This window comes from Hypanus sabinus, chromosome 4 (genome assembly GCF_030144855.1).
Source record: "Hypanus sabinus isolate sHypSab1 chromosome 4, sHypSab1.hap1, whole genome shotgun sequence".
Classification (NCBI taxonomy): Eukaryota; Metazoa; Chordata; class Chondrichthyes; order Myliobatiformes; family Dasyatidae; genus Hypanus; species Hypanus sabinus.
Window position 1 is genome coordinate 108,309,440 of NC_082709.1, and position 23,804 is coordinate 108,333,243.

The 23,804-nt window shown below is 46.3% G+C and overlaps 1 protein-coding gene across 1 annotated transcript in view; it reads right to left on the reverse strand.

Moving 5' to 3' along the window:
* Positions 1–8,659: 8,659 nt before the first annotated feature.
* Positions 8,660–23,804, reverse strand: part of tsc22d1 (TSC22 domain family, member 1) — a 285,022-nt gene continuing 269,877 nt past the window's right edge. The window contains exons 2-3 of the transcript XR_009511742.1: positions 13,808–14,017; positions 8,660–8,849 (exon numbers count right to left, since the gene is read on the reverse strand). The gene's annotated coding sequence lies outside the window, so the exon portion shown is untranslated. The remainder of the gene's footprint in view (positions 8,850–13,807; positions 14,018–23,804) is intronic.

The following is a 23,804-nucleotide window of genomic DNA, read 5'->3' on the forward strand; positions in this document are numbered from 1 at the left end:
CCTACAGGGAGATAGTCACCCCTACAGGGAGATAGTCACCTACAGGGAGATAGTCACCCCTACAGGGAGATGGTCACCTACAGGGAGGTGGTCACCTACAGGGAGATGGTCACCTACAGGGAGATAGTCACCCCTACAGGGAGATGGTCACCTACAGGGAGATGGTCACCTACAGGGAGATAGTCACCCCTACAGGGAGATGGTCACCTACAGGGAGATGGTCACCTAGAGGGAGATGGTCACCTACAGGGAGATAGTCACCCCTACAGGGAGATAGTCACCTACAGGGAGATAGTCACCCCTACAGGGAGATGGTCACCTACAGGGAGGTGGTCACCTACAGGGAGATGGTCACCTACAGGGAGATAGTCACCCCTACAGGGAGATAGTCACCTACAGGGAGATAGTCACCCCTACAGGGAGATAGTCACCTACAGGGAGATAGTCACCCCTACAGGGAGATGGTCACCTACAGGGAGATGGTCACCTCTACAGGGAGATAGTCACCCCTACAGGATGGTCACCTACAGGGAGGTGGTCACCTACAGGGAGATGGTCACCTACAGGGAGATGGTCATCCCTACAGGGAGATGGTCACCTACAGGGAGATAGTCACCCCTACAGGGAGATGGTCACCTACAGGGAGATAGTCACCCCTACAGGGAGATAGTCACCTACAGGGAGATAGTCACCCCTACAGGGAGATGGTCACCTACAGGGAGGTGGTCACCTACAGGGAGATGGTCACCTACAGGGAGATAGTCACCCCTACAGGGAGATGGTCACCTACAGGGAGATGGTCACCTACAGGGAGATAGTCACCCCTACAGGGAGATGGTCACCTACAGGGAGATGGTCACCTACAGGGAGATGGTCATCCCTACAGGGAGATGGTCACCTACAGGGAGATAGTCACCCCTACAGGGAGATGGTCACCTACAGGGAGATGGTCACCTACAGGGAGATAGTCACCCCTACAGGGAGATGGTCACCTACAGGGAGATGGTCACCTAGAGGGAGATGGTCACCTACAGGGAGATAGTCACCCCTACAGGGAGATAGTCACCTACAGGGAGATAGTCACCCCTACAGGGAGATGGTCACCTACAGGGAGGTGGTCACCTACAGGGAGATGGTCACCTACAGGGAGATAGTCACCTACAGGGAGATAGTCACCCCTACAGGGAGATAGTCACCTACAGGGAGATAGTCACCCCTACAGGGAGATGGTCACCTACAGGGAGATGGTCACCTCTACAGGGAGATAGTCACCCCTACAGGATGGTCACCTACAGGGAGGTGGTCACCTACAGGGAGATGGTCACCTACAGGGAGATGGTCATCCCTACAGGGAGATGGTCACCTACAGGGAGATAGTCACCCCTACAGGGAGATGGTCACCTACAGGGAGATAGTCACCTACAGGGAGATGGTCACCTACAGGGAGATGGTCACCCCTACAGGGAGATGGTCACCTACAGGGAGATGGTCACCTAGAGGGAGATGGTCACCTACAGGGAGATGGTCACCTCTACAGGGAGATAGTCACCCCTACAGGATGGTCACCTACAGGGAGGTGGTCACCTACAGGGAGATGGTCACCTCTACAGGGAGATAGTCACCCCTACAGGATGGTCACCTACAGGGAGATGGTCACCTACAGGGAGATGGTCATCCCTACAGGGAGATGGTCACCTACAGGGAGATAGTCACCCCTACAGGGAGATGGTCACCTACAGGGAGATGGTCACCTACAGGGAGATGGTCATCCCTACAGGGAGATGGTCACCTACAGGGAGATAGTCACCCCTACAGGGAGATGGTCATCTACAGGGAGATGGTCACCTACAGGGAGATAGTCACCCCTACAGGGAGATGGTCACCTACAGGGAGATGGTCACCTAGAGGGAGATGGTCACCTACAGGGAGATAGTCACCCCTACAGGGAGATAGTCACCCCTACAGGGAGATAGTCACCTACAGGGAGATAGTCACCCCTACAGGGAGATGGTCACCTACAGGGAGATGGTCACCTACAGGGAGATGGTCACCTACAGGGAGATAGTCACCCCTACAGGGAGATGGTCACCTACAGGGAGATGGTCACCTACAGGGAGATGGTCACCTACAGGGAGATAGTCACCCCTACAGGGAGATGGTCACCTACAGGGAGATAGTCACCCCTACAGGGAGATGGTCACCCCTACAGGGAGATAGTCACCTACAGGGAGATAGTCACCCCTACAGGGAGATAGTCACCTACAGGGAGATAGTCACCCCTACAGGGAGATGGTCACCTACAGGGAGGTGGTCACCTACAGGGAGATGGTCACCTACAGGGAGATAGTCACCCCTACAGGGAGATGGTCACCTACAGGGAGATGGTCACCTACAGGGAGATAGTCACCCCTACAGGGAGATGGTCACCTACAGGGAGATGGTCACCTACAGGGAGATGGTCATCCCTACAGGGAGATGGTCACCTACAGGGAGATAGTCACCCCTACAGGGAGATGGTCACCTACAGGGAGATGGTCACCTACAGGGAGATAGTCACCCCTACAGGGAGATGGTCACCTACAGGGAGATGGTCACCTAGAGGGAGATGGTCACCTACAGGGAGATAGTCACCCCTACAGGGAGATAGTCACCTACAGGGAGATAGTCACCCCTACAGGGAGATGGTCACCTACAGGGAGGTGGTCACCTACAGGGAGATGGTCACCTACAGGGAGATAGTCACCCCTACAGGGAGATAGTCACCTACAGGGAGATAGTCACCCCTACAGGGAGATAGTCACCTACAGGGAGATAGTCACCCCTACAGGGAGATGGTCACCTACAGGGAGATGGTCACCTCTACAGGGAGATAGTCACCCCTACAGGATGGTCACCTACAGGGAGGTGGTCACCTACAGGGAGATGGTCACCTACAGGGAGATGGTCATCCCTACAGGGAGATGGTCACCTACAGGGAGATAGTCACCCCCACAGGGAGATGGTCACCTACAGGGAGATAGTCACCCCTACAGGGAGATAGTCACCTACAGGGAGATAGTCACCCCTACAGGGAGATGGTCACCTACAGGGAGGTGGTCACCTACAGGGAGATGGTCACCTACAGGGAGATAGTCACCCCTACAGGGAGATGGTCACCTACAGGGAGATGGTCACCTACAGGGAGATAGTCACCCCTACAGGGAGATGGTCACCTACAGGGAGATGGTCACCTACAGGGAGATGGTCATCCCTACAGGGAGATGGTCACCTACAGGGAGATAGTCACCCCTACAGGGAGATGGTCACCTACAGGGAGATGGTCACCTACAGGGAGATAGTCACCCCTACAGGGAGATGGTCACCTACAGGGAGATGGTCACCTAGAGGGAGATGGTCACCTACAGGGAGATAGTCACCCCTACAGGGAGATAGTCACCTACAGGGAGATAGTCACCCCTACAGGGAGATGGTCACCTACAGGGAGGTGGTCACCTACAGGGAGATGGTCACCTACAGGGAGATATTCACCTACAGGGAGATAGTCACCCCTACAGGGAGATAGTCACCTACAGGGAGATAGTCACCCCTACAGGGAGATGGTCACCTACAGGGAGATGGTCACCTCTACAGGGAGATAGTCACCCCTACAGGATGGTCACCTACAGGGAGGTGGTCACCTACAGGGAGATGGTCACCTACAGGGAGATGGTCATCCCTACAGGGAGATGGTCACCTACAGGGAGATAGTCACCCCTACAGGGAGATGGTCACCTACAGGGAGATAGTCACCTACAGGGAGATGGTCACCTACAGGGAGATGGTCACCCCTACAGGGAGATGGTCACCTACAGGGAGATGGTCACCTAGAGGGAGATGGTCACCTACAGGGAGATGGTCACCCCTACAGGGAGATGGTCACCTACAGGGAGATAGTCACCTACAGGGAGATAGTCACCCCTACAGGGAGATAGTCACCTACAGGGAGATGGTCACCCCTACAGGGAGATGGTCACCCCTACAGGGAGATGGTCACCTACAGGGAGATAGTCACCCCTACAGGGAGATGGTCACCCCTACAGGGAGATAGTCACCCCTACAGGGAGATAGTCACCTACAGGGAGATAGTCACCTCTACAGGGAGATAGTCACCTACAGGGAGATAGTCACCTACAGGGAGATGGTCACCTACAGGGAGATAGTCACCCCTACAGGGAGATAGTCACCTACAGGGAGATGGTCACCCCTACAGGGAGATAGTCACCCCTACAGGGAGATAGTCACCTACAGGGAGATGGTCACCTACAGGGAGATGGTCACCCCTACAGGGAGATAGTCACCTACAGGGAGATAGTCACCCCTACAGGGAGATGGTCACCTACAGGGAGATAGTCACCCCTACAGGGAGATGGTCACCTACAGGGAGATGGTCACCTACAGGGAGATAGTCACCTACAGGGAGATGGTCACCTACAGGGAGATAGTCACCCCTACAGGGAGATAGTCACCCCTACAGGGAGATGGTCACCTACAAGGAGATGGTCACCTACAGGGAGATAGTCACCTACAGGGAGATAGTCACCCCTACAGGGAGATAGTTACCTACAGGGAGATGGTCACCCCTACAGGGAGATGGTCACCCCTACAGAGATAGTCACCCCGACAGGGAGATGGTCACCTACAGGGAGATGGTCACCTAGAGGGAGATGGTCACCCCTATAGGAAGATAGTCACCCCTACAGGGAGATGGTCACCCCTACAGGGAGATGGTCACCTACAGGGAGATGGTCATCCCTACAGGGAGATGGTCACCTACAGGGAGATGGTCACCTACAGGGAGATAGTCACCTACAGGGAGATGGTCACCTACAGGGAGATAGTCACCCCTACAGGGAGATAGTCACCCCTACAGGGAGATGGTCACCTACAAGGAGATGGTCACCTACAGGGAGATAGTCACCTACAGGGAGATAGTCACCCCTACAGGGAGATGGTCACCTAGAGGGAGATGGTCACCCCTATAGGAAGATAGTCACCCCTACAGGGAGATGGTCACCCCTACAGGGAGATGGTCACCTACAGGGAGATGGTCATCCCTACAGGGAGATGGTCACCTACAGGGAGATGGTCACCTACAGGGAGATAGTCACCTACAGGGAGATGGTCACCTACAGGGAGATAGTCACCCCTACAGGGAGATAGTCACCCCTACAGGGAGATGGTCACCTACAAGGAGATGGTCACCTACAGGGAGATAGTCACCTACAGGGAGATAGTCACCCCTACAGGGAGATAGTTACCTACAGGGAGATGGTCACCCCTACAGGGAGATGGTCACCCCTACAGAGATAGTCACCCCGACAGGGAGATGGTCACCTACAGGGAGATGGTCACCTAGAGGGAGATGGTCACCCCTATAGGAAGATAGTCACCCCTACAGGGAGATGGTCACCCCTACAGGGAGATGGTCACCTACAGGGAGATGGTCATCCCTACAGAGACATGGTCACCTAGAGGGAGATGGTCACCCCTACAGAGGGATGGTCACCCCTATAGGAAGATAGTCACCCCTAAGTGGCAGGAGGCAGGTACCTGAGTGACTGTCAGGAGAGAGAAAGGAATGGACAGCAGATTATCCCTTTGGCCATTCCCCTCAATAATAAATGTACCACTTTGGATATTGTTGAGGGTGATGACGTACTGGGGGGAGTCGCGGTGACCGTGTCTCAGGCACTGAGTTTGGAGCTGTGGCTCAGAAAGGAAGAGGAGAGAAAAGGAGTTCACTAGTGAGAGGAGATTCCATAGTAGACATGAGGTTTTGTGTATGTGAAGAAGACACCCGGATGGCTTGTTGCCATCAGGGTCAGGGATGTCTTGGACTGGATCCACAGCATTCTGAAGGGAGAGAGTGAACAGCCAGAACTCTCAGTACGTATTGGCACCAATGACATAGAGAGGTAAAGGGAGGAGGTCCTGAAGGGGGAACTTGGGGAGGTAGGCAGAAAGCTGAAAAGCAGGACCTCCAGGATAGCAATCTCTGGATTGCTGCCTGTGCCACGCATCATTGACGGTGATTTGGCAGAAGAATGCGTGTCTAAAAAGCTGGTGCAGTGGGCAGGGGTTCAGATTGCTGGATGACTGGGATCTCTTCTGGCAAAGGTATAAACTGTATAAAAAGGGCAGGTTACCCCAACCCCCAGGGGGGCCACATCATTGTGTGTAGATTTGCTGGAGCTGTTGGGGAGGGTTTGAGATAATTTGGCAGGGGGATGGGAATTGGAGTGATAGGGCTGAGGACGGGGCAGTTGTTACACAACTAGATACAGTGTGTAGTGAGACTGTCAGGAAGGACAGGCAGATGACAGGGCAAAATTGCAGTTCATGGAATGAGTTGCAGTGTAAAAGGGAGGCAAAATTGAAAAGGGTGACAGAATACAGTTCTGAAGGTGTTATATCTGAATGCACACAGTATACAGAATAGAGTAGATGATCTTGTAGCAGAGTTAGAGATTGTCAGGAATGACGTTGTGGGGATTTCCAAGTCATGTCTAAAAGATGATCAATGTTGGGAGCGTGGTTCCGGTGACGTCATCGTTGAGAATGGCAGCTTAACTCACTTGCTCCTCCGGAAAAGCGCGTATTAAGCCCCGTTAACCCGTCAAATACAATGTTTTTCAAAAAATATTTGAACTGATAAGAGGAGCAAGAATGGGGAAAAGGAATAGAAATAAAAGAAAGCGACACTGCAGAGCCTGCGTCCAAGACGAGTGCAGCGAGCGGCTCTCCGGCCCAACCGCGTGTGAGCGAGGCGGCCGCCGGGCCTCGATCAGATGAAGTGGCGAATATGTTCAAAATCCTGAAAGAAATAATGGAGTTCCAGAAAGATATAAAGCAGCAGCTCTGTGACATTAAATCAGAGCTCGCCAACGTCAATCAAAAAATAGCAGTGGCAGCAACTTGAATTGAGAAGGTAGAAGATCGCGTTCAAAACGTGGAACGGATACTGAGCAAGACAATAAAAATATTAAATCACCAAGAAGGTAAACTGCTTGACCTGGAGGGAAGATCAGAGCGGAAAAATATCAGAATCTACAACGTTCCCGAAGGAGCGAAGGGCTCGTCTATGACGGAGTTTGTTGGAAAGTTACTGTGGGATGCGCTGGATCTTCCCTCGGTTATTAAGCTGGAAATTGAAAGAGCCCACCGTGCATTCGTCCCAAAACCTACCCAGGATAGAAAGCCACGCTCACTAATAATTAAATTACTTCCATACAGCACCAAGGCGGAGGTTCTACGAAGGGCCTGGGGTAAGAAGAGAGTGTTTTTAGAGGATAAATTAATATATTGCGACCAAGATTACCCCCCCCCCCCGCAGTCCTGCAGAAACGCAAAGAATACTCTGAAGTAAAGTGAGTACTAAAGCAAAAAAAGATTAGATTTCAAACTCCGTACCCTGCTAAACTTCGAGTGTTTTATGACAACGGGACGCGGTTGTACCAGACAGTGGAAGAGGCGACTACAGACATGAAGGCCAGAGGGTTGCCCGTCGGCGTGACCAAAACGATGGAAAACCTGGCTGAGGAATTATCCTGCTCTGCTTGGGAAATAGTGCGAGAATTGAGAAGGCAGGAGACGGGAGGAGGCCGAGAGAAATATATCAGGAAGAGACCGTGAGTTTCCCAAAGACAGTCTTCACCCCCTCCAGAAGAGCCATAAGGGGTTTGGCTAACTTTAAAAGTGTTGAGAAGCTAAACGGAAGCAAAAGTACACGGTGATACACCTATCTCAAGAAATACTTATTATAATGTGGATTTTATATTACTTAGTTGTTATTCTTTATTCGCTCACTTACTCCTTTTTCCCCACCAAAATGAGAATATATATGTATGTATGTAATATATATATATGTGTGTGTGTGTGTGTGTGTGTGTGTGTGTGTGTGTGTGTGTGTGTGTGTGTATATATGAGGAGTACACAGGGAAATCTTTTCTGCGTAATGAATTTATTCACTGTCTTTTATAAATACTGCAATGGGGGCCCTCAACTCACAAGTAGGAGGGGTTTTCCCCACAGCTAGACATTTCCTCTAGCTCAATGTAGGATCATCTACTAGAGACCTCAGCCTTGGAATCACACGTTCGTTGCCATTTTTGTTATTATTTGCGTTTCTTGGTTCTTATTTGTTCAGGGGGTAGATCGATTAAGTTTTATTCTAATTTCAATGATACATTGACAGATAAGTACAGATAGCTAAGGACAAGGTAAAATTCATTTCTTTTAATGTCAATGGGCTATTAAATCCAATCAAGCGTAAGAGAATTTTATCCAATTTGGAACAATTTGATTCATACTGGGAAAAATGGTTTAACTACATAATGCCTCATAGGCCTGATTTTATTCTCACAAATCAATGAATCTGTTGTAAAAAAAAGATCACTCCCTACTTGTACATAGTTCTTTCCTTTTGCTTGTTTTTTCTTTCCACTCTTTTCTATAAGTCTGTACCTCAGATAAATACTTTGTGGAGATTTGTGACATATATGGTTATATGATATATATGTACAATGTCTGAAATGCATCTTATGGAAATGTTTGTTTGATGATGAACTTCAATAAAAAATAAATTACAAATAAAATGTTGGGAGGATACAGATTGTATTGAAAGGTCAGGCAAGGAGGCAGGAGGGATGACAAAGAAGTTGCTGGAAACCCGAGCGCCACACACAACAGGACTCTGAAGGAGGGTCTCGGCCTGAGACGTTGCTTGTTCATTCTTTTTCATGGACGCTGCCTGGCCTGCTGAGTTCATCCAGCATCTTGTGTGCATCCTAGGCTGAGGGGAAGGTATGGCTCTGTTGGTAAAAGACAAAAAAAGGCTCAGAAGATGTAGAACTTTTATGGGTAAAGTTCAAAAATTATGTGTAAAAAGACCCTGGTGGGAGGTACATACAGGTCTCCCAAGAGCAGCCAGCATGTGGGCTGCAAATTAAAATGGGAGATACAAAAAACATGACAAAAGGGCAACGTTACGATAGTCATTGGGGATTTCAATATGCAGGTAGATTGGAAAAATCAGGGTTAACTGGATCCCAAGAGAGAGAATTTTACAAGATGGTTTTTTAGAGCAGATTGTGGCTAAGCCCACTAGGGGATCAGCTTTTCAGCATCGGCTATTGTGTAATGCACATGAATTGATTAAGGTAAAGGATCCCTTAGGAGGCTGTGAACGTAATATGATAGAATTCACCCTGAAATTTGAGAGGGAGAAGCTAAAGTCAGATGTACGGTATTACAAGGGCTTGAAGGAGGAGCTGGGACAAAATTGACTGGAAGGGGACACTGGTCGTGATGATGGCAGAGCAGCGGTAGCTGGAGTTTCTGGGAGTAATTCAGAAGGTGCAGGATAGACACATCCCATGAGGAAGAAGTATTCTAAAGGCAAGAAAATGCAATTGTGGCTGACAAGGGAAATCAAAAACAGCCTAAAAGCAAAAGAGAGGGCATATAATAGAGCAAAAATTAGTGGGAAATTAGAGGATTAGGAAACTTTTAAAAACCAACAGAAGAGAACTAAAAAACCAGAAGAGATTAAGTTCAAAGATATGTGAGCCAACAATATCACAGCAGATACCTAAAGTTTTTCAGATTTATAAAGAGTAAAAGAGAGGCAAGAGTAGATATTGGGCCAATGGAAAGGAAGTAATGGTGACAAGGAAATAGCGGAAAACTATATTTTGCATCAGTCTTCGCCATGGAAGACATTAGTAGAATACTGAAAGTGTCAGGGAACAGTTGCCATTACTAGGGAGAAGCTGCTGAGGAAACTGAAAGGTCTGAAGGTAGATAAGTCACCTGGACCAGATGGACTACACCCCAGGGTTCTGAAAGAGGTAGCTGAAGAGATTGTGGAGGCATTAGTAATGATCTTTCAAGAATCATTAGATTCTAGAATGGTTGCAGAGAACTGGAAAATTGCAAATGTCGCTCCGCTCTCCAAGAAGGGAGGGAGGCAGAAGAAAGGAAATTGTAGGCCAGTTAGACTGACCTCAGAGGTTGGGAAGGTGTTGGAGTCAATTGTTAAGGATGTGGTTTGAGGGAACTTGTAGGCACATGATAAAATAGGCCAAAGTCAGCATGGTTTCCTCAAGGTAAAATCTTGCCTGACAGATGTTAGAATTCTTTGTGGTAGTAACAAGCAGGATAGATGAAGGAAAATCAGTAGATGATATGTACTTGGATTTTCAGAAGGCCTTTCACAAGGCACCACCTATAAGGATGCTTAACAAGATAAGAGTCCATGGTGTTACTGGAAAGACAGCATAGATAGAACGTTGGCTGACTGGCAGGAGGTAAAGAGGGGAATAAAGGGAGCCTTTCCTGATGAGCTGTCAGTGACTAGTAGTGTTCTGCAGGGGTCAATGGTGGGTCAATGACTTGGATGTCAGAATTGATGGCTTGGTGCCCAAGGTTGCGAATGACATGAAGACAGGTGGAAAGGCAGTAGTGTTGCAAAATCAGGGAAACTGCAAAAGGACTTAGACTAGGAGAATAGGCGAAGAAGTGCCAGGTAGAATACAATGTCAGGAAGTGTGTGGTCATGCACTTTGGCAGAAGGAATAAACGCATAGACTGCTTTCCAAATGGGGAGAAAATTCAAAAATCTGATGTGCAGGTGGGCTTGGGAGCCCTTGTTAAGATTAACTTACAGGTTGAGTCAGCGGTGAGAAAGACAAATGTGATGTTAGCATTCATTTCTGAGGGTTTAGAATATAAAAGCGAGGATGTAATTCTGAGGTTTTATAAGACACCAGTGAGTCCTCTCTTGGAGCTTTGAGCCCTTTATCTGAGAAAGGACGTGCTGACATGGAGACGGTTCTGAGGAGGTTCACAAGAGGGATTCCAGGATTATATGAGCAGCAACTGATGGCTCTGAGCCTGTACTCACTGGTCTCATTGAAACCTATTGAGTGGTGAAAGGCCTAGATAGATTGGATGTTTCAAATAGTGAGGTAGTCTACGGCTAGAGAGTATAGCCTCAGAATAGAGGGATGTCCATTTCTTTTGCCAGAGCATGGTGAATCTGTGGAACTCATTGTCACAGGCAGCTATGGAGACCAGGTCGCTGGGTGTATTTAAGGAGGAGGTTGATCTGCTCTTGATTAGTCAGGGCGTGAAAGATTACCGGGAGACTGATATGGATCAGCCATGATGAAACGCTAGAGCCGACTCAATGGGCCGAATAGTCCGATTCTGTTCATGTGTCTTATGCTTTTATTTGTCACATTGCATCAAAACCTCAAAACATACAGTGAAAGGCATCGACCAGCAGAGCCTGCAGATGGTGCTCGGGTCAGCCCACAAGAGACACGGCACTTGCAGTGGCGACAGCATGCCCACATCTCTCTAATCCCAACCCTAACGGAACCCATGAAGTCACAGGGAGAACGTACAAACTCCTTACAGACAGCGGCGGGAATCGAACCCCAGTCGGTGACGGCTGGCATTGTGCTAATCGCTGTGCTACTATGCCACCCTAAGTACAGGAACTGAGAATAAACCACACCCATTCTAGCTTCATCAATTCATATGTCCGAATCTTGAAAGATATTAATTTTAAGCCTAACCCTCTGACAGCCCTATTCGGTATTGTTGCAGAACAAGATATTAAGCTGAAGGTATCTGATTTACATATTTTGGCCTTTAGCAATCTTATAGCCCGGAGGATGCTTTTGTTTAAATGGAAAGATGTTCTTCCTCCTACTCATGCTCAATGGTTATGCGAAGTTATGTTTAGAGTTAGAGAAGATTCGTTGTTCGATTTCCGAATCTCGTCAAGACTTTCAAACATTGTGGGGAGTCTTTCCTGAATTACTTTCAAAATCTTCAACTCGTTGTTTAAACTCAGATGTTGGCTATTATTAATTTTTATTATATGAGAAGGTATTTTACCTTCTTTTCTCCTTAATGAACAGCTTTGGTCTTGGTAGGGGTTAGATTCTTTTCTTTGTAATAAATCAGTATAGTTCAATATAACTATTGATAGACATATATGAATACAGGGTAATGTGATTGTTATTATGAACAGATATAATGTAGTTGGTAGTTTTTTAATTTTTTTTGACCTTTCATATACACTTTTTTGTACTCTGTATGCTTCTATGTAGAAAATATGTAGAAACTAATAAAAATATTGGAAATCACATCCATTGCACCTTCTATGTCGGCTGTCTTCCCCTACCCCGACACATAGTTTGCTTCCATCCTGACAGTTCCGAGAATGTCTCAAAATGCTAATTAGCATTCTAGTTTAACCCCACTGGTTTCAGGCTGAGTAATAGGTGGTTTTCATGTTCCTAGGCTGTCTGTCCCTTTAATTTCACACCCTGTGGTCAGGATAGAGTTTCAGTCACGATAATATGAAGATCTTCCATGCAGAGGGTGGTTCCTCCAGGGTAAGGAAGTTATGTCATGAGGACCATCACATTTGCCCAGATATAGAGATTCCTGACTCGAAGAACACGTGTAGGGTGGAGGTTAATCGGAAAGAAGCAGCTGGAGCCTGGTTTGGAGCCTATTCTTCACATCAGTTGTCCCAAATCCCAAGTGAGGTTGCCCTCCTTGGACTTGCAAGGCCTTCTTCATTTCACTCCCCGTAGAATGGTGAGTTTTTCCAGTGTTTCCCAAATTTGCCTTCAGGACTCTCTCCAAGAGAGGCTTATCCAAATTGGGGGTCCCTCACAAACTCTTAAAGGGACAGCCCCCTAAACCATGAGCAAATTCACAGTAATCCCTCCATCATCCTGTCTCCAATCCTTGCCCATTCAGTTACTGCACCCTCACCTAACCCCAACCCACCCCAACTTCCTTGCCACCTCTGGAAGCCCCTCTGAATTCACCAGCTGCAGCCTGGGAGGGCAGACCCTCCTGGCCTCTCCAACTGGCTAGGGTCTGACTGGAAAGCAGCGAGGGTAACCTCAGGAGGAGAGAGGGCCATGAAGCATATGTCAGTTGCCTCCCTGTGACAGCCAGGGGTGAGGGTTTGTGTGACAGGTCATTGTGACAAACCGGTAACTAAGTGGGTGCACGATCAGCAGGAAGAGTTCACTCCACAATATTACTGATGCACGCATATGTGAAAGATTTAGGCCACCTCCTCCCATAGAGTGCATCCTGATGGGCCACATCTCAGCCTGGTGTGGCAACTGCTCTGCCCTGGACAGACTGAACCTGCAGGCGGTGGTTGTACAAGACCATACCTGTCATCGTCTCAGGGCATGAGCTACGAGAGGTAAAAGATTTAGGGCTGGGGAGAGGAGAAATATCTTCTCTCAGAGATGCTGAGGCTGGGGGGCTGGCAACTGTGTCCAAGGAAGTAAATCTTTAGACACAAAATGCATTGAGGTACATGGTAAGGGACAAGGACTGGGACATCTGATTGACTGTGATCTTACCAGTTTACTACATAGCAAAGTACAAAATAAAGAAAACTGCTGAACCCCTCATTAATAACGATCACTGCTAACAGTGGAGTGGCGAGGCTAGGAGAGCAGGGATGGGACAAGGAGGAGGAGGAAGTGTCAGAGGCGAATGCGAGGCTAGCAGGAGGCAAGTGAAGGCAGGAGCGAGGAAGTCCTGATGTCTGATTGATTTAAACGCCAGGCTGAATTGGAAAGGTCGGGTCCAGACCAAAATGTGACAAGAGAGTTCTGGCCCCAGATCGGCCCGAAGGCAAGTAACTTTGGACAATTGGCCGGATTGGAAAGGACAGGGAGTCAGGGCCGGAAGCGAACGATGGACCAGTTCTGCTCACTGCTCTGTGACAATTCCTCGGCTCTGCGCTGATCTGATCCGAAGCTGTGGCCTGCTCGGGTTGCGGCGATTCCTGGCATCGTGTCTTCTGAAGAAATGCAGACCTGAGTGCTGCCTTGGTCACTTCTATTGTTGGCAGACTTTGTCGTTGCTCTGCACACCGTCAGTCTTCTTCAATGGGGCTTTTTGGGTTCCTTTGTTCTGTGGCTGCCTGTAAGAAGACAAATCTCAAAGTTGTATAATGAATGAAAACATACTTTTATAATAATAAATGTTCTTTGAACTTTAAACTGATTAGTCCATAAGAACATACGAGGCAAGAGCAGATAAGGCCATTCAGCACATCAGGTCAATTCTTCTACTCAATCATGGCTGGTTTATTATCCCGCTCAAAACCAACCTCCTGCCTTTCATGCCCTCACTAATCAAGTACCTATCAACCTCCACTTTAATGACTTAGTGCCCACAGGCATCTGTGGCAATGTACTCCACGGTTTCACTACCCTCTAACTAAAGAAATTCTTCCTCATCACTGTTCCAAAGGGGCGTGCTTCTATTCTGAGACTGCGCGCCTGCTCCAGACTCTCCCAATGCTGGTGAATGAAAACCGAGCAGCAGCCAAGTTACTCCAATTATTTAAATTGAGTTTCACAAACACAGCTGGATAATTCAGTTTTGTCACCAAATTTATTGCTCTGTAAAAGCTGAAGCCATGAGCTCTGTTACTGAAATATTGCACCTTGGTTTGCATTCCCTTTCTGGACTCGCAAACTGTTTACCTGCAATAGCAGTGTGCAGTAATCCCAGGCCTGTAATAGCAATATGCAGTAATCCCACACCTGTGAGAGCAATGTGCAGTAATCCCACACCTGTGAGAGCAATGTGCAGTAATCCCAGACCTGTAATAGCAATGTGCAGTAATCCCAGACCTGCAATAGCAGTGTGCAGTAATCCCAGGCCTGTAATAGCAGTGTGCAGTAATCCCAGACATGTAATAGCAGTGTGCAGTGATCCCAGACATGTAATAGCAATGTGCAGTAATCCCACACCTGTAATAGCAATGTGCAGTAATCCCAGACCTGTGAGAGCAATGTGCAGAAATCCCAGACCTGTAATAGCAGTGTGCAGTAATCCCAGACCTGTAATAGCAGTGTGTAGTAATCCCAGACCTGTAATAGCAATGTGCAGTAATCCCACACCTGTAATAGCAATTTGCAGTAATCCCAGACCTGCAATAGCAGTGTGCAGTAATCCCAGGCCTGTAATAGCAGTGTGCAGTAATCCCAGACATGTAATAGCAATGTGCAGTAATCCCACACCTGTAATAGCAATGTGCAGTAATCCCAGACCTGTGAGAGCAATGTGCAGAAATCCCACACCTGTAATAGCAGTGTGCAGTAATCCCAGACCTGTAATAGCAGTGTGCAGTAATCCCAGACCTGTAATAGCAATGTGCAGTAATCCCACACCTGTAATAGCAATGTGCAGTAATCCCAGACCTGTGAGAGCAATGTGCAGCAATTTCACACCTGTAATAGCAATGTGCAGTAATCCCAGACCTGTGAGAGCAATGTGCAGTAATCCCACACCTGTAATAGCAATGTGCAGTAATCCCAGACCTGTGAGAGCAATGTGCAGTAATCCCAGACCTGTAATAGCAATGTGCAGTAATCCCACACCTGTAATAGCAGTGTGCAGTAATCCCTCAACTGTGAGAGCAATGTGCAGTAATCCCACACTTGTAATAGCATTGTGCAGTAATCCCAGACCTGCAATAGCAGTGTGCAGTAATCCCAGACATGTAATAGCAGTGTGCAGTGATCCCAGACATGTAATAGCAATGTGCAGTAATCCCACACCTGTAATAGCAATGTGCAGTAATCCCAGACCTGTGAGAGCAATGTGCAGAAATCCCACACCTGTAATAGCAGTGTGCAGTAATCCCAGACCTGTAATAGCAGTGTGCAGTAATCCCAGACCTGTAATAGCAATGTGCAGTAATCCCACACCTGTAATAGCAATTTGCAGTAATCCCAGACCTGCAATAGCAGTGTGCAGTAATCCCAGGCCTGTAATAGCAGTGTGCAGTAATCCCAGACATGTAATAGCAATGTGCAGTAATCCCACACCTGTAATAGCAATGTGCAGTAATCCCAGACCTGTGAGAGCAATGTGCAGAAATCCCACACTTGTAATAGCAGTGTGCAGTAATCCCAGACCTGTAATAGCAATGTGCAGTAATCCCACACCTGTAATAACAATTTGCAGTAATCCCAGACCTGCAATAGCAGTGTGCAGTATCCCAGACCTGTAATAGCAGTGTGCAGTAATCCCAGACCTGTGAGAACAATGTGCAGTAATCTCACACCTGTAATAGCAATGTGCAGTAATCCCACACCTGTAATAGCAGTGTGCAGTAATCCCTCAACTGTGAGAGCAATGTGCAGTAATCCCAGACCTGTAATAGCAGTGTGTAGTAATCCCTCACCTGTGAGAGCAATGTGCAGTAATCCCACACTTGTAATAGCAGTGTGCAGTAATCCCAGACCTGTAATAGCAATGAGCAGTAATCCCACACCTGTAATAGCAATTTGCAGTAATCCCAGACCTGTAATAGCAGTGTGCAGTAATCCCAGACCTGTAATAGCAAAGTGCAGTAATCCCAGACCTCTGAGAGCAATGTGCAGTAATCCCACACTTGTAATAGCAGTGTGTAGTAATCCCTCACCTGTAATAGCAAACTGCAGTATTCCCACACCTGTAATAGCAAAGTGCAGTTATCTCTCACTTGTAATAGCAATGTGCAGTAATTTCAGACCTGTAATAGCAATGTGCAGTAATCCCACACCCATCCCTCAATCCATTCCACAGAGCCATGTAAATCAGAGCAGGGAATGGCATGAAATGACACCAGCAATGTTCCTGTAAATCTTGGTCAGTCTGGGAAATCTAGCTAGTAAGATACTTACATGAATTAAGTACTGATATTTAAATGTTAATAATCTACTTTTCCCTGCTATAAAACAGGTTAAGTGAACTCGGCCTTTTCTTCTTGAGGCGACGGAGGATGAGAGGTGACCTGATAGAGGTGTATAAATTGATGAGAGGCATTGATAATGTGGATAGTCATAGGCTTTTTCCCAGGGCTGAAATGGCTAGCATGAGAGGGCACAGTTTTAAAGTGCTTGGAAGTAGGTACAGAGGAGATGTCAGGGGTAAGTTTTTTACGCAGAGAGTGATGAGTGCATGGAATGGGCTGCCAGCGACGGTGGTGGAGGTGGATACAATAGGGTCTTTTAAGAGACTTCTGGATAGGTGCATGGAGCTTAGAAAAATAGAGGACTATGGGTAAGCCTAGGTAATTTCTAAAGTAAGTACATGTTTGGCACGGCATTGTGGGCTGAAGGGCCTGCGTTGTGCGGTAGGTTTTCCAAGTGTTTCTAGACGGAACTTACTGATCTCACATCAGACCCATTTCGTCACCCTCTGACTGCCCCATAAACAACTCATCTCCATGGCTACCATAGTCTCTCCTACCACAGGTGTTCTCCCTGTCTAATCCATCTTTCTCAGTCTTCAGCCCGAAAGCTTACCTGTTTCTCGCTTCATAGAGCCTGCCTGACCTGTTGAGCATTTCTAATGCATTTTGCTTTATGTTAAATGAGGAGGCCAGTCATCCCATTGAGTCTGTGGCAGCTCCTGACAGAACGATTCCATCTGTCCCTGCACCTTACTCTCCATCACACACTCAACTCTAATTTGCTTTTTAGTTCATCTTACAATACACTAGAGGTAACCATAGGAACCAGTTAACCTACAGATAGTGGCAGGAAATCGCAGAGCATGTCTCCTTTGTAAAAAGAACCAAGTGCTTTCCTGGTGTGCATGACGGACAAACCCTTCTCGGGCTTCCAACCGCATACAGGCATCTTTTTGTAACTTCGATAGCAAACTAATTCAAAAGAAGACATGGGAGTCCAAAATGCAGGTTTAACTTCAAGCTTACCTCAAGTGATGCATGCACGCGTTACGTGGTAGTGTGATGACATGCAATGATGTCATATGTATAACTAGTAATTAATTAATTAAATGAACAAGAATGCTGAATCAAACAATACATGTAAAATATTACTCAAATGTTATTGAAATACTAAATCCACAACAAAGACTATGCAGTCAACAGGGAGAATGCACAAGCTCCGGGCAAACAACACTGAGGCCCATTTCAAATCTAGGTCTGGACCTGTGAGGCTACAGTTCTATCAGTTCTGTCTTCTCTTTGTTTTCTGAAAGAAGATTTTACCTCACCTGCACATCAGTCCTCTGAAGTCTTCTTTAGGGAGGTAATGACTCTATAGCTGTCAAGGCTCATACAGCTTACAAGAGCTCTTTGTAGCCCCCTTTGTAGCCCCCTTTGTAGCCCTTTGTAGCCCCCTGAAGCCCTCTTAGACCCCAGCTGCATACATGAATTGTCCTATACCAAGTCATTAGCTATACGTAAAGTGGAGGTTGATAGGTTCTTGATTAGTAAGGGTGTCAAAAGTTATGGGAAGAAGGCAGAAGAGTGGGGTTGAGAGGGGTGATAAATCAGCCATGATAAAATGCAGGAGCAGACAGGATGGGCTGAATGGCCTCATTCTGCTCCTATGCCATATGATCTTATAACCTTCCATTATATCCAACAAAACCCAAGTCATCTCTCAATTTAAATGGATGTGAATCCATGGATGCAGCCTCGAGTAAAAACTTAAATAAGGCTTTTAGATTTAATTTTAAAGTACTCCTGAATTTTTCACAATTTTTATTTTCCTTTGGCTTGTTAATTTGTTAACTTTTTAGTCTATTTTAGGCTCTTTGAGGATTTGATTTTTTTATTTTCAATTTAAGATCTTCATTTTCTAAAACTTAATAATAATAACTTATTTATAGCACACTTTCCATACAGACAATGTGCTTCAAAGTGCTTGACAATGGGATAAAAGTACAAAATGAAAGACAGAAAGATGTTGGTTAAAAACAAAGTTAAATACAGTAAGTAGGTTGTGAGCTGGCATTTTAAAGAGTCTGCAACCCTTATGGGTTAGGTATTGAGTTCCACAGTTTAGGAGAGTGCTTCAGAAAAGCTGACCACTCAATGATCTTTTGAGGGAGATTTGTAAATTTAAAATTCCAATGGAAGAAGACCTGAGAGCTCGAGCAGGCTTATAAAATGAAAACGATTCTGTGATATGTTCCAGTCCCAGATCATTGAGAGCTTTAAAAACAAGTAAGAGAACTTTAAAATCAATTCTAAAAGATACAGGAAGCCAATGAACAGTAGTTAGGATAGCAGTGATTTTAGTTAAAAATCTAGCAGCAGTTTTCTGAATGATGTTTGTCAATGGATTGTTGTGGAAGGCCAGTGAAAAGTGCATTGCAGTAATCTAGCCTATTCGATATAAAGGCGTGAATTAGTTGTTCAGTTTCTGAATGTTTTGGAACATCTCAAAACTGGTCAGAGTGTTTTTTAAGGGCTTAAGAGTTTGTCATTCTCCTGGTTGTTGAACATTATACCTCTCTGGGCTCCACAAATATTGCTTCTTGTGATTTGGACATGAGAGCCCTGCCAGGCAGTTTTCACAAATCTGCTGAGAGAGTTCTCCCTGGCAACCATTCAGAGGTAGGTCTCTTATCGTTTTACCAAGCTTTGCAGTGAAGTGCTAATGTTTCCCAATTATGCCTACTATCCAACTTCAGAACTTAGTCAAAGTTGTTGCTTCATGGAGATGTGGGCATTTGTCTTTGTTACTGACTGTAAACAGGGGAGAGCGAAGTCTTTTTCATGCTGCTGGCCCAATTTCAAACAGATATCCTGTGTAACTTAAAGAAACTTTGCCAAAGCGAAACAAAAACATTTGACTTGGATCTCAACTTCTGCATTGTTCTCCAAACTCCTTGTAATCTTGATTACTTTTGTTTTGTACAGTGAACAGCGACCTTGGTACTGTGAATTTATAAAAACAACTCAGCGTGGAATCCACGGGCTCAAAGTTCCCGTTTTTTTTATTCACAGAAAATAAACCCTTTTCTGACATTGTTGGCAGTTTACTGGCCATCCCTAACTGTTCTGAACAAGATGAATTCCAGAAAATTGTTTTCTTTTCTCCTATATTTTAAAATGTTACAACTACGTTTTGCAACTACAACGTTTAGAAAGAGCGAGCAATTTCAAATTCCTGGGTGTCAATATCTCCGAGGATCCATCCTGAACCCAACACATCGATGCAGTTAGAAAGAAGGCTATATTTCATTAGGAGATTTTGCACGTCACCCAAAACACTCGCAAGTTTCTACAGGTGTGCCGTGAAGACCATTCCAACTGGCTGCATCAGCTCCTGGTACGGGGGGTGGGGGGGTTGGGAGATGGATAGTGCACAGGATCCAAGTAAGTTGCAGAGAGTTGTGAACTTCTCCATCGTGGGTACTGGCCTCTGTGGTACCAATTACTTCTTCAAGGAGCAGTATCTCAGAAAGGCAGTGCTCATCATGAAGGACCTTCATCACCCAGGTCATGCCTTGTTCTCGTTGCTACCTGAAGGCACACACTCAGCGATTCAGGAACAGCCTCTTCCCCCCTGCCATCTGATTTCTGAATGGACAGTGAACACGTGAACACTACCTCACTACCTTTTTATTTCTATTTTTGCACTATTTATTTAGTTTATTTTTGACTATATATATTCAATATTGTCTTGGTATTGCTGCTGCAAAGACAACAAACTTTGCTGACGTGCTGGTGATATTAAACCTGATTCTGATGTAGACTTGAACCCTTCCCTTATGTCTGCCATCCAATCGTAGGGCAGTGTGGGACTTGTCCCCCTGCTGTCAAATCGAGCTTCTGTGACTGGCTGACTAATAGTCTGATTAAATTGGACAGGGTTGCTGTTGATGCCTGACCAGCCAATACTAATTCATCCACCTGGGCTTCAGGTACTATGGCAACTAGAAGTCCTCAGTGTTAACCCGGTCCTAGCCAAATGAGCTTTATTCTGCTCACTTTTAGCTGGTTAACATTATATGACTAACCTCAGAAGGAGGTCTTGCAGTGCCCGTTGTCCTGCTGCGAAAACAGAAATTCCCAGCGCAAGAAGCTGCAAGACCTTCAGATGGAGCAGAAACCAGCGTCCTCTCCCTTCATAGACTCTGGCTACACCTCACTGTCTCGGTAAAGCAGCTAACATAATCAAAACCCTACTTCCCCACTGCCCGAACATCCTTTCCTCTTCCTCTCCCGGAAGGCAGACACATACCAACATGCCAAAGGACAGCATCTATCCCACTTCTGGAAGACAGAATTTTGACTTCACAATCTATCTTTGTCTGCCTGCTATGCGTTTGTTTCTGTAACACTTTATTCTGCCTCTGTTATTGTTTACCCTTTGCTCTGCTTCACTGCATGGTTACAATGATATGATCTGTATGAATAGCGTGCCAAGCCAAGTTTTTTCACTGTTCCTCAGTACATGTACTCCAATTTCTGTTTGTTCATTCTGTGCCGTGCCGTACGATGTGGGTGATCATGGTCTTTCTATGACCGTGATTGTTCTTGGCAAATTTTTCTGCAGAAGTGGCTTGCCCTTAACACAGAATGGAATATATCTTAATATTTAAGATCTTTGATCTACAATTCTAACCCGGCTTCTTTCACCACAGATGCTGCCCCGCCTACTGGGTGTTTCCAGCATTCCGCAATATATTTTCAAGTGGTAAATTGGGTGGCAGAGTGGAGTTATGTCTCTGCCAAAGGAGGTGTGAGGTGCTCCTCTGCCAGCCTCCAGGTCTCCCTTAGGCAAGATGTAGCACCTGCTTAGCCCCCTGATCAGGGTCACATGAAACCCTGGGAATGGGTGGCGGATGGTCGTATGAGCAGCTGGTGCATATCACAAGTCCTGGTTTTGTGACTGCTGTTGCCAGGCAGACAACCTCTGAAGAGTATTGATAACGGCTGGGGTCACCCGTCTTGTAAAGAGACTGCCCCACCCGCTACCCAATTTACCACTTGAAAATATATTGGGGAATGCTGGAAATAGCCGACAGGGCAAGCAGCTTCTGGGGAGAGAGAAACAGGGTGAGAATTGTAGATCAAAGACCCTAAATGGTAACTCTGATTCTCTCTCCTGAGCTGCCGAGAGCTTCCTGCACTCTTTGTTTTTATTTTAGATGACCAGCATTCACAGTTTTCTTTGGGAAGTTTGCAGTAGTGCATTCAAACAGCAATAAGTCTTGTGCATCCTGTTAGGACTTAGAATATATAGCAAATCATTAACTTCAGCAACCAATCTTCAGACCTGAATGTGAATTGTAGATTAAATTTAAAATGCAGCCCTGAACAATAGGTTCCTAGAGCTGTGGACTCCAGTTAATTGAAAAAAAAAACAATCTGATTAGCATTCATTTTGAGTGTCTGGAGTGTGGGTACAAAGAAAGGGGTGTGAACACTACATGTAAGTCAAAGGAAGCATGGTAGATATTTTGTAACCATTGAATTGACCTTTGATCTTCAGCATGTAAAATGTCATGTGATATTGGGTCAGGAGGCCTCTTGCTCTGAAAGGGTCTCAGAATGATGCCTGCTGTTCATTCTTGTTAATAAACCACTTCTGTATCTACTTGCTTCAGTCTCTCTCTCTCTGATGACTTTGTTCACATTACAACACAACCACAACCACAACCTCACCTTTAAACTCAACTCACCCTGGGAATGTGGTTATCTCTGGAGACCTTAATGAACACACTGGAACCCAAGAGTATGCCTTCATTGACAGGCACCTGTCGTAAAGTTGAAACGGACTGAGACCAAGGTCAGGCTCATCTGATGCCCCCTGGCCACTTGGGCCAGTTTAGAAGCGGATGAGATGGCAGAGAGAAGTTTTTTTTTATTACAAAATCCTTTATTACAAATTTCGGTGCTATACAATATATACAAAACAGTGGCAAACACAATTACTGCACTACAAATAGACAATAGACATTACACCAGAATGTTGCCATCCCTATCTATGATGGCATTTACACCCCGCGGAGCCCAACGGTCTCGAAACTCCTCCAAGGCCGCTGTGGACTGCGCGTGTTCCTTTTCAATAGTTACCCGGGCACGAACATACCCCCTAAAAGAAGTTGGGAGCTGGCAGCAGAGCAGTGCTAGCTAAGACAAACAAAAGCAGGGGTGAGAGTACATCTCTACAAAAGCAGTAGTACACTTTCACTTTGAATGTGCTGATTAATGGAAAGTCCCTGGAGTGGTTTTACTCTTCCCCTTTTGTTTTCTCTTGCATATTAACAACACACGAGACACTCTTAATCTCTCCCTTCACATCAAGTAATTTTATCCTGAGTTGTCCCTTTCACAATGCAGGCGGGTCTTGAGCCTAATAAAGCAAATGGTCCTTTAGAAAGGAGCTTTAGAAAAGTGAGCGTCACAAGCCAAGCATCCTATTCCAAGTGTGACTAGAAGCAGTTTGAAAGTTGCCTGATCACGCCATTTTTTGATGAGTAACATTTGGTAACCAGGCTGACATGTCATGCATCGAACACACTTTGTAATTGCTTGTGAAAGTACCAATATTTGGAGGGTTTCAAAGTCCAAACTTCAAGGTAAATTTACTATCAAAGTAACTACCTGTCACCATATACAGCCATGAGATTTGTTTTCTAGTGGGCATACTCAATAAATCCAATACCCACGATAGGATCAATGAAAGACCACACCAACAGGGTGGATACCTGTGTGCAAAAGACCACAAACTGTGCAAATACAAACAGAGAGAAGAGATGAAGAGTCTTTGAGTGTGAGTCCAAAGGTTGTGGGAACAGTTCAGTGATGGGACAAGTGAAGTACCCCCAATTCAGGAAACTGACAGCTGAGGGGTAATAACTGTTCCTGAGCCTGGTGCTGTGGGTCCTGAGGATCTTGTACCTTCTTCCTGATGGCAGCATCGCCAAACTCTCAAAACATT